Source organism: Pyxicephalus adspersus, chromosome 1 (assembly GCF_032062135.1).
Source record: "Pyxicephalus adspersus chromosome 1, UCB_Pads_2.0, whole genome shotgun sequence".
Taxonomy (NCBI): Eukaryota; Metazoa; Chordata; class Amphibia; order Anura; family Pyxicephalidae; genus Pyxicephalus; species Pyxicephalus adspersus.
In genome coordinates, this window is record NC_092858.1 from 111,176,781 (window position 1) to 111,190,302 (window position 13,522).

The 13,522-nt window shown below is 41.7% G+C and overlaps 1 long non-coding RNA gene across 1 annotated transcript; it reads left to right on the top strand.

Moving 5' to 3' along the window:
- Positions 1–643: 643 nt before the first annotated feature.
- LOC140322295 (uncharacterized) lies at positions 644–2,287 on the top strand. Its single transcript, XR_011919194.1, has 3 exons — positions 644–704; positions 2,048–2,117; positions 2,205–2,287. It is a non-coding gene; the product is annotated as an uncharacterized lncRNA (long non-coding RNA).
- Positions 2,288–13,522: the final 11,235 nt, after the last annotated feature.

A 13,522-nucleotide genomic window follows, 5' to 3' on the forward strand; every position in this document is an offset into this window, starting at 1 on the left:
GGTCAATTTTTAAGGAGAAGCCAATTATCCTAACTGCATGTTTTTTGGGACGTGGGAGGAAACCGGAGTACCCGGAGGAAACCCACACAGACACGGGGAGAACCTGCAAACTCCATGCAGATAATGTCTTGGCTGGGAATCGAACCTAGAACCTAGCGCTGCAAAGGCAAGAGTGCCAACCCCTCTGCCACCTTCATGGTATATCTTGTATGACATTGTGCACGTGTCTCTAATCATGTTTATACCCAGACTCATGTCTAATATGAGTGATTATTTCACACATTTTTTGCTCTGGGAGTGTTATGTTTTGTGGTTATATTTGTGGTGAACCGATCAATCCAAATGAACTTGGGTTAGAGTCAAGCTCACTCTTTTTCATTTTTGTGCTTTATTTAACAGATCACCATCTACAGGAGGAGGTCGTTGATCCACTGCAAAGAAGCCTGGAGGAGAATACAGGTAATTTGGTGTGTGTGTGTTCAGCCTTCCAAAAGCTAAATAATAACCTTCGATCTTTCTATAATATATCTATATCTATCTATCTATCTATATATATATATATATATATGATTTGTTAAGTTTTCTTTATTTTGGGATGTGTTGAGGGGATGAACCTTTCCCAATGTGTTCCATTTGTGTTTTTTGTTTAGGGTCCCTCAGGTGGACATTTACCACAAGAAGAAGAGGAGACACCTGAGGTTTCCGTAAGTAACCCATGTTTAATGTTTAGGATTCAGAATAAAGGTGTCTAACATTTTGTTTAACATTTGTTGATGTTCCAATGTCAGGAATGTCAATGTCTGCATAATGTTATGGTGACCCACAAAGTAATGTGATATTGTAGTCATTTTTTATTTTCCCTTTATAGCAACCAGTGGATGCAGGTGGATTGGGTAAACCCAGTGTGGGCAGCCAGCTTCTAAGCCTCACTCAGAGGCTGGTTGGCCATTTTGATAGAGTAGTGGAGTCAAGGATGTCTGCCCCAAGTTCAAATAATTTGGAACAGGTCCTTACGCTCCTACATGAAAACCTCAATCAAAATTGCCAGGACCGAGAATGTAACCAACAACATCTGGCGGCCATGAATCGTCTGATAGAATCGGTCCAAGAACAATCGGCCACTTTGGGTGCCTACATGTTCAGAGTTGACCATCTCTGTAACATGTTAAGTGAATCCCTGGGCCAACAATCTCAGCTAAATCAGACGATTATTCACAGGCTAGGTTGGTAAATCCCAATATGTCCTGCTGGCCCCACCCCTTGCAGAGCAGCCAGCGCCGTCCTTCTCCCCGGCTCCTTCCTTCTCCCCGGCTCCTGTGTGCCTGTGGCCTGGCCACCTCCACCTCCTGGCCTCCCACTCTGTGCCCCTGCTAGCCTAATTTGTGCCCCTGCCCGCCCAATTTGTGCCTGTGCCGCTGGCCACCCATCTCGTGCTCCTATTGGTGTGGGCTGCACCCGTAACCGGGCTGTTGAAGTGGCCCTTGGCTATGCCTGGTCTGAGCAAAGTATGTAGATGACATTCTTCACATTCTTCCTGTCATTCTTCACTCAATTTTTTCTGGACTCCATGAAATCTACAGTGTGGGTTTGAGTCGGGATCCTATGTGAAGAGGTTTGTTTGTATAAGATAGCTTATTCTCTATTTTGTGTTTGCCCAAAATCCACAGGTTAGTGACCCTCGCAATTTGACACTTTACCAATCTAAGTTTCTTTTGATATGGCCCAAGTATGCTGCAAATGCAGTTTTGCTATCTAATCCCCGAAGTATGTCCCAGTTTGTAAATTTGTCAAAGTGATTCTAATCAAGTATGAAGTCTAAGCTTAACAAGTATACTATACAAGTATTGCTGTGTAATGACCTTAAAAAAGCTAACACATAAACAGATAAATGTGCTTGTTAATAGGTCAACTACTTTTCTCTTGGTTTAAATTACATACTAAGGTAATCAGCTGTGTATTCTATGCCAAATGTATTCTTCAATGATGTTACATTTACATATACTTTGAAGAGGACATATCTAACATACCATACCCTGTTACTTTTAAGGTCACAGGATATTTTGAAAATAAAGTGACCAATGCAGGAATGGAGCAAACTCAGCCAAGCTGCAAAACAGGTTGGTGTAGGATAAGAGCATGTTCAATATTTTATGGTTTAAACAACCATTGTGTAAAAACTAAGGTTTATTTTTTTGTATTTTTAGGGATGGAATTGGATTGGCCAGGCTGGAAACAGATTTTAAATGTGCACTTGAAAGAAAATAAAATAACATTCACAAAATCTGGCTTATAGTTTTTTAACCAATGTTTTTTTTTAACCCCCCCCCCCATACCTGTAAATGTGCAAAACCCAACAAATATAAAAATATAACAATATACCACAACACTTTTTTAAAGACATATGTACAAAATTTTTTACTTTTAAAAGTGGTACCGCCTATACCGCGGTATACCCCGAAAAGGGGCCATCCTGAGCCGGGCGATCCTCCTGTGCAGCCAATACAGGCCATCCTGTCTACTTCCTGGCGCGTGAAGAAAAAACAAATAATATATTACCCGGAAGAGTTTGATCAAAACATTTTTAATAAGTACAGTCCTTGTAAAAACCAAACAAATGAAAATATCAACTTACCAGGAGGATGTCTGCCATGTCGCCGGGGTTGGGGTGGCAGTGGTGGTGGTGGTGGGGTGCTTGGAACCTCCTCAGGAGGGCTGGCTGCCTCCATTGATGTGGAACTGGCTGTGTTTGTGGAAGGAGACCAAAAAAATAAGAGAGGTAATTACTGACCAAATGTAACAGTATAATATACAGCTAGTTCTTAAATTGCACAGTGCTAAAGAATTCAAGTTGTCATCTCATCTGACTGGTTTGTTGTTTACACCGTGCCAAACAAGAAAGAAAGGTTATTCCTGGGGTCAAGCTAATTATGGCTATGGATCTAAAGTGATGCAGTTTTTTGGCAATGAAAGTTGTGAGTTTTCACAAGGGGCAAACTTGGCTAAGTGACATATAACTTTTGTCTTCTGTTAAAAGCTGCCTAGACATGAAGCTAGTCATACACTCCTAATGATACTTGATGGAGCTAGGCCTAACAAACTATCTCCTAGTTTATATTCATGGTTTTAAAGGAATGTTCACAATATCTAAAATGGAGAAATACTTACATTCAGATGAGGAACTTGTGTCCTGTAGAGGAGGTGCTGGCAAGGGCGCTCCACTAGCTGTAGATAAAAAATGAACACTATAAGTAAAAGTGTGTGGGCAGGACTAAAGTAGGTTTGTAAGGTTAGTTGGGGTGAAAATATTAATGCAGAACTTCTAACTGATACTTTTTGCCTACGTCCAAAAATACTGAGCAAACATTTGTCAGTACAACTAGGGACAACTAAACAACTCATGTCTATTTTTCTTCATGCTAGCCAACAACCTAGAAAGAACCTTCATTTGATGCATGAATAATGACTGGAAGCTACATGAAATCATGCTAGATCTTTCTTTGTATTTGTAACAAAAAATAATGAAAGTAGTGTGAGAATGTGTGGAATTGCAACATGTGTTACAAAAGTTGATTCTAAGGTTAGCTTAAAGGCAATCTCCTCGGCCTCAGCCGCCTCATTTCCTTCATCAGAGGACTCTGGCTGTTGATGTTGGCTCCTCCTCCGGGGATGGCTCCTCCTCCCCTGGAGATGGCTCCTTCTTGGCAGATGGCTTCTCCTCCGGTAATGACTCCTCCTCCCCCGGGGATGGCTCCTCCTCCCCTGGAGATGGCTCCTTCTTGGCAGATGGCTTCTCCTCCGGTAATGACTCCTCCTCCCCCGGGGATGGCTCCTCCTCCTCAACATCCTGGGGGACGGTCAGTCGCCTGTAGTAATATATAGGAAGTGAAAAACAAACAGTTCTAGGCTAAACAATACTACTTCACACAAACAGCAAACATTCTAAAACACAACCCCTTAACAAGAGGAGAAGACAAAATGCAAAACTTACCAGACAGGATGCGGTCCCCCACTTTGCCTACTAAATCAGCCCTCCTCTGCTTTAGGTCGCTCCAGGTGTGTTGTATTTGGGCCACAGTTGGCCACATACCTGCAGGGGTCCAGAGCCTGTCTGCAAGCCTCTCCGAAATCCTTAGCTTGTCAAAAATCGACCGCTGCTGGTCATACTGCCGCATAAACATTGTCTAAAGAAAAAGAGAAACAAAATGTGAGTTATTTTGACAACAACCAAACATCTCTTACAAACCAAAAAAGAGATCACTGATTGATTGATTTATTGGCTGATTGATTGATATATTTCTGTTGCAAATTGACATAGTTTGGGTGCAATTGTAAACTGTTTGTTAATATTGTGTGTAGATATATATGGGTATACTATTACTATTACTAAGAAGCTTCCGGTTGCCACCCCACTAGGCTTATTCCTAGTTATCCAATTGTAAAAACAATAGTTGTGCACCTAGATGTAAACTAGTTTTAGTGAAGCATTAGTAAATGCCAGACATACATACATACAATCTAGGGGAAAAATGTAAGCACTGTTGCATTAGGACAGGTAATGCAGCACATGTGGATTCATTTTGTTGACACGGGAAAAAAAAACCCAAAAAACAAACCAAAAACGTGTATAAATACAAAACACAGGAATTTCTATGTGAGGCAGTAGAATGATGTGCCTTCACCAAAATCAGGATTGTGGTCTCTGCTATCCAGAGGACATTCTACCAGAAGGCTTCCACTGTCCTCCGGACAAAGAAAGTTAATTTCCAACCTTGCCTGATAGCGAGGAGGCTAATTAGTGCTCTTCAAATGATCTATCTCTGATTAAGCTTAATGGGGTAGAATCATGAAGATTTTTACAAACCGTATATACACACATCAAAATATGTGCATGTACATAGTTGTCAACAGCCAGCTTTAGGTGTGTGGACCTCTCCCCAGCTCTCATCTGCAGCTCTAATCCATTGAAAGAACAATAGAGGATGCTCCATCCGTGCAGAGGATTCCAGCTGCCGATAAGAGCTGGGTAGTGAGAACAGCGCAGCTAGAATGAGATGGGGACACAGGCTGTCCCTCCCCCATTCTAAAGCTGTGCTGTGGCTTCTATATAAGAAAATACTTGGTAAAATATATCCACTGTGTATGTGTAACGACATCATGGGCACAGTGTGATTGATAGCTGTTTGTATGAATTCTGCATGTCATTATTATTATTATTATTATTAATAAATATTATATTATTAATAAATATTAATTATTTATTATTAATAATAAACAGGATTTAAATAGCGCCAACATATTATGCAGCGCTGTACATTAAAAAGGGGTTGCAAATGACAGGCTAATACAGACAGTTATACAGGAGGGGAGGACCCTGCCCCGAAGAGCTTACAATCTAGTAGGTGGGGGAATTTATACACAATAAGATGTGAAATATGTAGTGGTGGGAAGTAGTGATGGTTTCAAAAGGCAGATGGGAAGACATGGGGAAGATGGGAAGGCAAGTTTGAAAAAAAAAAAGGTTTTGAGTGCTCTTTTAAATGAGCAGAAAGTAGGAGCAAACCGAATAGGACGAGGAAGACCATTCCAGAGAGTTGGGGCAGCTCTAGAGAAGTCTTGTACCTGTGCGTGTGATGTGGTTATGAGTGAGGAAGTCAGTAGTAGGTCATTGGAGGAGCGGGGAGAGTAGCTTGGGGAATACTTTTTTACCATTTCAGAAATGTAAGTGGGACAATGGAGGGATTTAAAGGGAAAGCACAGGAGCTTGAATTTGATACTAAGGTGAAATGGAAGCCAGTGTAGAAATCTGCAAAGAGATACAGCAGAAGAGGAGCGGTGGGAAGGATGGAGGAGTCTGGCTGCAGCATTCATAAAAGATTGTAGAGGAGAGAGTCGGGTTAGTGCAATACCAGAGAAGAGGATGTTACAGTAGTCCAGACGAGAGATGATAACAGCATGTACAAGGAGTTTTCAGGTTTAGGGGGACAGGTAGGGCTGGATTTTGGAGATGTTGCGTAGGTGAAAGTGACAGGACCTGGAAATGTTCTGAATATGGGGGTTAAATGAGAGAGCAGAGTCAAAAGTGACACCAAGACAACATGCTTGAGGGGAGGGCCGAATAACAGTGTTGTTAACAGTTAGAAATATGTCAGGGGGGGATTTGGAATTTGAGGGGGATGATGACGAGTTCTGTTTTATCCAGGTTGAGCTTCAAAAATCGGTCAGACATCTATGATGAGATGGCTGACAGGCAGCGTGAGACCTTATCCAGACTGAGGGAGACAGGTCGGGGGTGGACAGATAGATTTGAGTGTCATCACCATACAGTTGATACTGTAAGCCAAAGGAGGATATGAGACTACCGAGAGAGGAGGTGTACAAAGAAAAGAGAACCGGTCCAAGGACTGACCCTTGGGGAACACCAACAGGGAGGAGAGTGGGCGAGGAGGAGTTACCATTAAAAGAAACTTGAAAGAAGCGATCAGACAGATAGGAAGCAAACCAAGAGAGAGCAGTGTCACTGATGCCAATGGAGCGATCAACAGTGTCAATGGTGATTTTTGAGAGGGCGGGGGTTAGGGATGCAAGGCAGTTTGAGAAAAGGTTGTGGTCAAGGTTACGGATATCTCTCTGCCGTCGACCAGGTCGGGGATGTATCAAGGGAGGGCAAGAGTTCGATAGGTTAAAGGTGATAAAGTTGTAATCAGAAAGGGGAAATGGTGAGTTGTCAAGGAGAGTGAGGTTGCAGAGTTATGAAACTACCAGGTCTAAAGTGTGTCTGGCTATGTGTGTGGGGCCATTGATGTTCTGAGTGAGTCCAAATGAGGAGGTAATGGAAAGCAGTTTGGCTGAGGAGGGAAGGTTGGGGTCATCCATTGCAGCATTAAAGTCACCAAGGATGGGGGTGGGCAGATCTTGGGAAAGAATGTGTGGGAGCCAGGATGCAAAGTGATCCAAAAATTGTGATACTGGGCAAGGGGGCGGTAGACAACAGCAACAATGAGGGGTAAAGAGCTAAAGAGACGGACAGAGTGGATTTCGAAAGAGGTGAAAATAAGAGAGGGTGGGGGAGACCCACACCACCCCCTACTTTGTTGCCAGGTCTAGGGGTATGTGTAAAATGCAGACCTCCATAGAAGAGAGCAGCAGCAGAGGCACAGTCAGAGGAGGAAAGCCAAGTTTCAGTGAGAGACAGAAAGTTCAGGGATTTAGAAAGGAGAAGGTTGTGTATGGAGGTTAATTTATTGCCAACAGATTGGGCATTCCATAGACTGCCACAGAGAGGGGGTAAGGACTTATGGGTAGGGTGAATAGGGATGAGGTTAGGAGAAGGAAGTGTCTTGCTGAGTGTATATGGAAAGTGGAGGCTGTGTGGGGGACCAGGGTTGGATGAGATATCACCAGAGAGTATCAGTAGGGAAAAAGGTGCAGGAGCACAGAGAAATAAGGAGAGTGAAGGAGCAGAGAGACAATGAGTTATCAGACTCGGGAGGACAGGGAGTAGTGCCAACAAAGAGAAAGCAGGGTGAATAATACATTTTTACAGATAATTGTGAACCATATGCGTACAATAAACAATGTGGCAAACTGAACTCCAGGAGAAGCAGTCTAGTAATATGGCTGAGTTCCAGGAGTGCGATTGATGATTCAGTCAAAGAGATGGTTTGATGAGATACCATCAGAATGGCAACAGCAGAGGATGTGTGAGAGTCCAGGTGGATTAATCAGTCCAAAGGCAGGAGTTGGGAGTGGTAGACCAAAATGATATGTGTAAATCTGTTCCAATTCCTGTGTCAATTCCCTGGATTAATTCCCATTTTGACCAGGGTCCCAACGTGACCTTGCCTGATGTTTAAATAGAAGTGCTTTGGGCCCTGATTATGGATGGACTATCTTGCAGCCTTACAGCTCTGTGTACAAGCACAGAGGACACTCATAGATAATAGTCCCAAAATATCTCCAAATTCTCAGCCCACCAGATTTCAAGCATTTAAAGATATGGGGATCCCAATTGCAAATACTATTAAAAATCCTACATTGAGAATGCATTTTCCAAACAAAGTGCACATAGGAGTCCTTCAATGAAAAAGTGGACCCCTGGGGCCACTTACATAGCAAGGAGCAAGTGCCCCCCCACTTGAACCTTCATTTTCTGGCTTATGCACCTCACCTTTTCCAATAAATTGGGGTTCCTTGAAATGTAGGTATAAATTTTGGGGTAAAACCCCGATTCTCCATGCTGGGTAAGGGGCAGGGGGGAGCATAAATGGGCCTTTTCGCTTTTTACCTCCTAGATGTACTAGCTTTTTAAACAGCAACAACCTTCAAGAAATGTGGTTGAGTAGAAGCTAGTAGGATCCTCAAAATTTCAAGTTGTTACAAACAAGGGTTTAGGACTGAAGGATTAAAGACGGTGAGTTCTTAGGCTGAGGAATATGAGAAGTAGGAATATGAGAACATGATGCAAACAAACACATTTAAATGTGCAAACATGCATGATGCATAAAAACACATTTAAATGTGCAAACATGCATGATGCATAAAAACACATTTAAATATGCAAACATGGACAAACATGTATGCCTATGCAACTAAACCCCCCCCCCCCCGCTAAAACGTTAAAAAAAATCGCTTACCTGAATGATTAAGTGCAGGTCCCTCTCTGCAAAAAATGGGCGTGGCATGATGAGAACGCATTTTTTACTAATAGAACAGTTCACACGCACATAGTGGTTACATTACACTGAGTTTTAATAAGCCAATGTGCTGTTTTTAGCCAGTCAAACAAATCATAGAAGGGAATTGCTTAAATAAAAACATATAGAATTTTTTAATTAGAAGTCCTGGGACATAGTAAAGGAGATCACAAAAACAAACCCCACAAACAAAAATTTCAAAATTTGGACAAAAATTTAAATATAATAAATATAATAAATATAAAATAATAAAAAATAAATAATAATAAATAAATATATTATAAAAAAATCTTCCACTCCTTTTTTGTTTTTTCTTCAATAGCTGTTTACTGATGTACAAATCTAAAGCAGAAAATGTAGGTTCAAGTGAGGGGACACTTGCTCCTTGCTTTGTAAGTGGGCCCGAGGACTGACTTTTTCAACTAAGGACTCCTATGTGCACTTGCTTTGGAAAAAGCATTCTCAATGTAGGATTTTCCATAGTGTTTGTGTTTTCTATAGTGTTTGTAGTTGGGATCCCCTCCCAGCTTCACACTGCCCAGCGCTTATCTGCAGCTAAAAATCCTCTGTACGGATGACAGCTGAGAATGGAGCGTCCTCTATTGTTCTTTCAATGGATTAGAGCTGCAGATGAGAGCTGGGTAGAGGTCCACACACCTAAAGTTGGCTGTTTACAACTACGTACATGTAAATATTTCGATGTCTGTATATACGGTTTGTAAAAATTTTCATGATTCTACCCCATTAAGCTCAATCAGAGATAGATCATTTGAAGAGCACTAATTAGCCTCCTCGCTATCAGGCAAGGCTGGAAATTATCTTTCTTTGTCTGGAGGACAGTGGAAGCCTTCTGGTAGAATGTTCTCTGGATAGCTGAGACCACAATCCTGATTTTAGTGAAGGCAGATCATTCTACTGTGTCACATAGATATTCCCGTGTTTAGTATTTATCCACTTTTGGTATTTAATTTTTTTTTCCTGTGTCAACAAAATAAATCCACATGTGCTGCATTATCTGACCTAATGCAACGGTGCTTACATTTTTCCCCTAGATTGTATGTATGTATGTCTGGCACCTACTAATGCTTCACTAAAACCGGATACACAGAATTTACATCTAGGAGCACAATTATTGTTTTTACAATGGTTTAACTAGGGTTAAGCTTAGTGGGGTGGCAACCGGAAGCTTCTTAGTAATAGTAATAGTATACCCATATACATCTACACACAATATTAACAAACAAACAGTTTACAATTGCAAACAAACTATGTCAAATTACAACAAAAATTTCGCAATCAATCAGTGATCTCTTTTTTTTGTTTTTAAGAGGTGTTTGATTGTTGTCAAAATAACTCACATTTTGTTTCTCTTTTTCTTTAGACAATGATTCTGCGCCGGTATGACCAGCAGCGCTCTATTTATGCCAAGCGCCGGATTGCGGAGAGGCTGGCAGACAGGCTGTGGACCCCTGCAGGTACGCCCCCAACTGTCGCACAGATACAACATGTTTGGAGCGACCTCAAGCAGAAGAGGGCCGATTTAGTCCACGAAGTGGGGGACCTCATCCAGTCTAGTAAGTTTTGTCTTCTCCTCCTATTAAGGAGTGGTGTTTTAGAATGTTTGTTGTTTGTGTAAAGTCGTATTGTTTAGCCTAGAACTGTTTGTTTTTTACTTCCTATATTTTACTATCCTTAACCTCCTGAGCGTTACACTGAGGTCTAGATTTCTGTACCAAAAGTGATCCACTGTTTTTCATGAAATTTTTTTTTAAATTGTAGACCTGTAACTTACAGAAATATGTCCGAACAGGGGTTCTAGTAGATATTATGAATATAAAAAATGTTCGGCTCACCGAGGTGCTGAGCCACAAATGTCTGGTGACATGAAACACGTCCATGTCTGTTGGATTCAAAGCTGGTGACAGTACCACATTCCTAATATTCGCTGCAACATCATTTCAGGAAAATTGGACAGGGCCACACTGGCAGAGTTCCACCCACTGTATGTGATTGACATGCACTTCTACTTACGGTTCAAGCTGCTCTCCGGGGTTAAAAAATGCCACCCACTCAAATCAGCTGGCTCATCGGAAGTAAAGGAAGAGCAGGAAGAGGCTCTGAGACGGAGCGGGGACCGCATTGGTAACGCATCCAGAGTTGGGAACTGGGCAGGCGGCTTGCTCCTTCACAGGGCCCAACACCTCCTCCTCATGCTGTAACTGATGCCGCCTGCAGAGTTCCCAACTCTGGATGCCAGTTACCAAAGCAATGCCCGCTCTGTCTCAATGCCCACCGCCTCCTCCTACTGCTGCTCTGCCTGTACTCTGAAGCCTGTGTATGGCTTGTAACGGAGCGGTGAAACCTGGTGGCTAATTTTTGGACCAGAGGAACCCCCTCATGTCCCCCTCTGGCTGTACTCGGATACCGTGTAAAATCCGGTATGTTCCCTTGGCCGCCCCATAAAATAGCCTTGCCAGCAACAGAAAAAAGACTTCCTTATTTTATTTTTACTTGTACAGTGTTGTGCAGAGATAGGAGAGTCTTGACATGTCTTTTTAAATGTATTTATAAGCTGTAGAAGCTCTCCACCGACCCAAATAACAAACCGAAATTTCCCCCCATTGACTTTAATGGAGTTCGAATTCGATGCTCAATCACCCAAATAATTATGCATTATTCGACTGAATAGCGGTCGAATCGAATAGTGACCTATTCGACCAACACTACTTTTGGAGCCAGTTTGAAAAACCAACCTGGACCACCTGTTTATTCGGCTCACCGAGGTGCTGAGCCACAAATGTCTGGTGACATGAAACACGTCCATGTCTGTTGGATTCAAAGCTGGTGACAGTACCACATTCCTAATGTGCGCTGCGACATCATAGCAGGAAAATTGGACAGGGCCACACTGGCAGAGTTCCACCCACTGTATGTGATTGACATGCACTTCCACTTACGGTTCAAGCTGCTCTTCAGGGTTAAAAAATGCCACCCACTCAAATCAGCTGGCTCATCGGAAGTAAAGGAAGAGCAGGAAGAGGCTCTGAGATGGAGTGGGGACCGCATTGGTAACTGGCATCCAGAATTGGGAACTGGGCAGGCGGCTTGCTCCTTCACAGGGCCCAACGCCTCCTCCTCATGCTGTAACTGATGCCGCCTGCAGAGTTCCCAACTCTGGATGCCAGTTACCAAAGCAGTGCGCGCTCTGTCTCAGTCCCCACCGCCTCCTCCTACTGCTGCTCTCCCTGTACTCTGAAGCCTGTGTATGGCTTGTAACGGAGCGGTGAAACCTGGTGGTTAATTTTTGGACCAGAGGAACCCCCTCATGTCCCTCTCTGGCTGTACTCAGATACCGTGTAAAATCCTTTATGTTTTCTTGGCCGCCCCATAAAATGGCCTTGCCAGCAACAGAAAAGAGACTTCCTTATTTTATTTTTACTTGTACAGTGTTGTGCAGAGATGGGAGAGTCTTGACATGTCTTTTTAAATGTATTTATAGGCTGTAGAAGCTCTCCAACGACCCGAATAACAACCCAAATTTTTCCCCCATTGACTTTAATGGAGTTCGAATTCGGCATTTGACCACCCGAATAATTATGCATTATTCGGCCAAATAGCAGTCGAATCGAATAGCGACCTATTCGACCAACACTAATGTACACACATCTAAATGCATACATACAGGTTTTGCTTTATGTGCAATCATGTCTATACATACATGAGTGCATATGAAGCAAAACAAGCAATATACACAAAAAAAAAAAAAAACTTACCTGAATGAGGACTGTGCAAGAGTGCAGTGCATTTTTCAACTGATAGAACACAGTTCACCTGCACATAGCGGGTCCGCCTTGGCGCACAACTATGAGCTACACACTCCTGAAGTTTGGCCCACAACTATGCGCATCAAATAACTGAGTTTTAACAAGACAATTGTGCGGTTTTTAGACTTTCAAACAGTTCAGAGAAAGGAACAGTATAAAAACAATCATAATTGACTTTCTAAACTGTATGTCCTGGGAGATGGGAAACGACATCACATAACAACAAACTCTAAAAAACAAACTACAACATTTTACAAACAACTTTATTCAAAAGAAACATTTGCTAAAAGGTCACATAAAATATAAAAAAAAACACACACACACATCACATCACTAAATTTACACTAAATGACAAAAAAATTAAAAAGAACAAACAAAACACATGTAAACCCACACTTCCATGTAAAACCAAACTGTTCAAAAATGAACAAATTTTGCATTCAAAAAATACATACCAAACCAATATGCAATTTTGACCTATCAAGGGTGGAAACCTGGATTAGAAAATATTTACGCTGGAAATAAAGGCAGAATTTTGCAATCAAACAATATGGCCACAAACACAGTAGCATAGCATCAACATTGACTTCAAAATTGTAAAATTGACATTGAAACATTCAAAGTTAAAAAAAAAGCAGCTAAAAAGTAAGCAAACTATCAAATGCAAGATTAATTAGGATAACAAACAAAACAAAAGCCCCTCCTGCCCCTCCAAGAAAAAAAAGACAATTAGCACTTGCGCAGTCTGTCAAAATTGGCTGTTTGTTTTAGACATCCCATATTCATTTATTGATACGATCCTTTAGATTTGTACACCAGTAAACAGATATTCAATTAAATAAAAAATATAATAAAGTTGAGGAAGATTTAATGTTAAAAGTATTATATATATATATATATATATATATATATATATATATATATATATATAGAAGCAAACAAGAACGTGTGTGAGCTTGTGACCGTAGTGGGAAAATCTAGTCCATTGGCAAAGCTGAGGTTTAG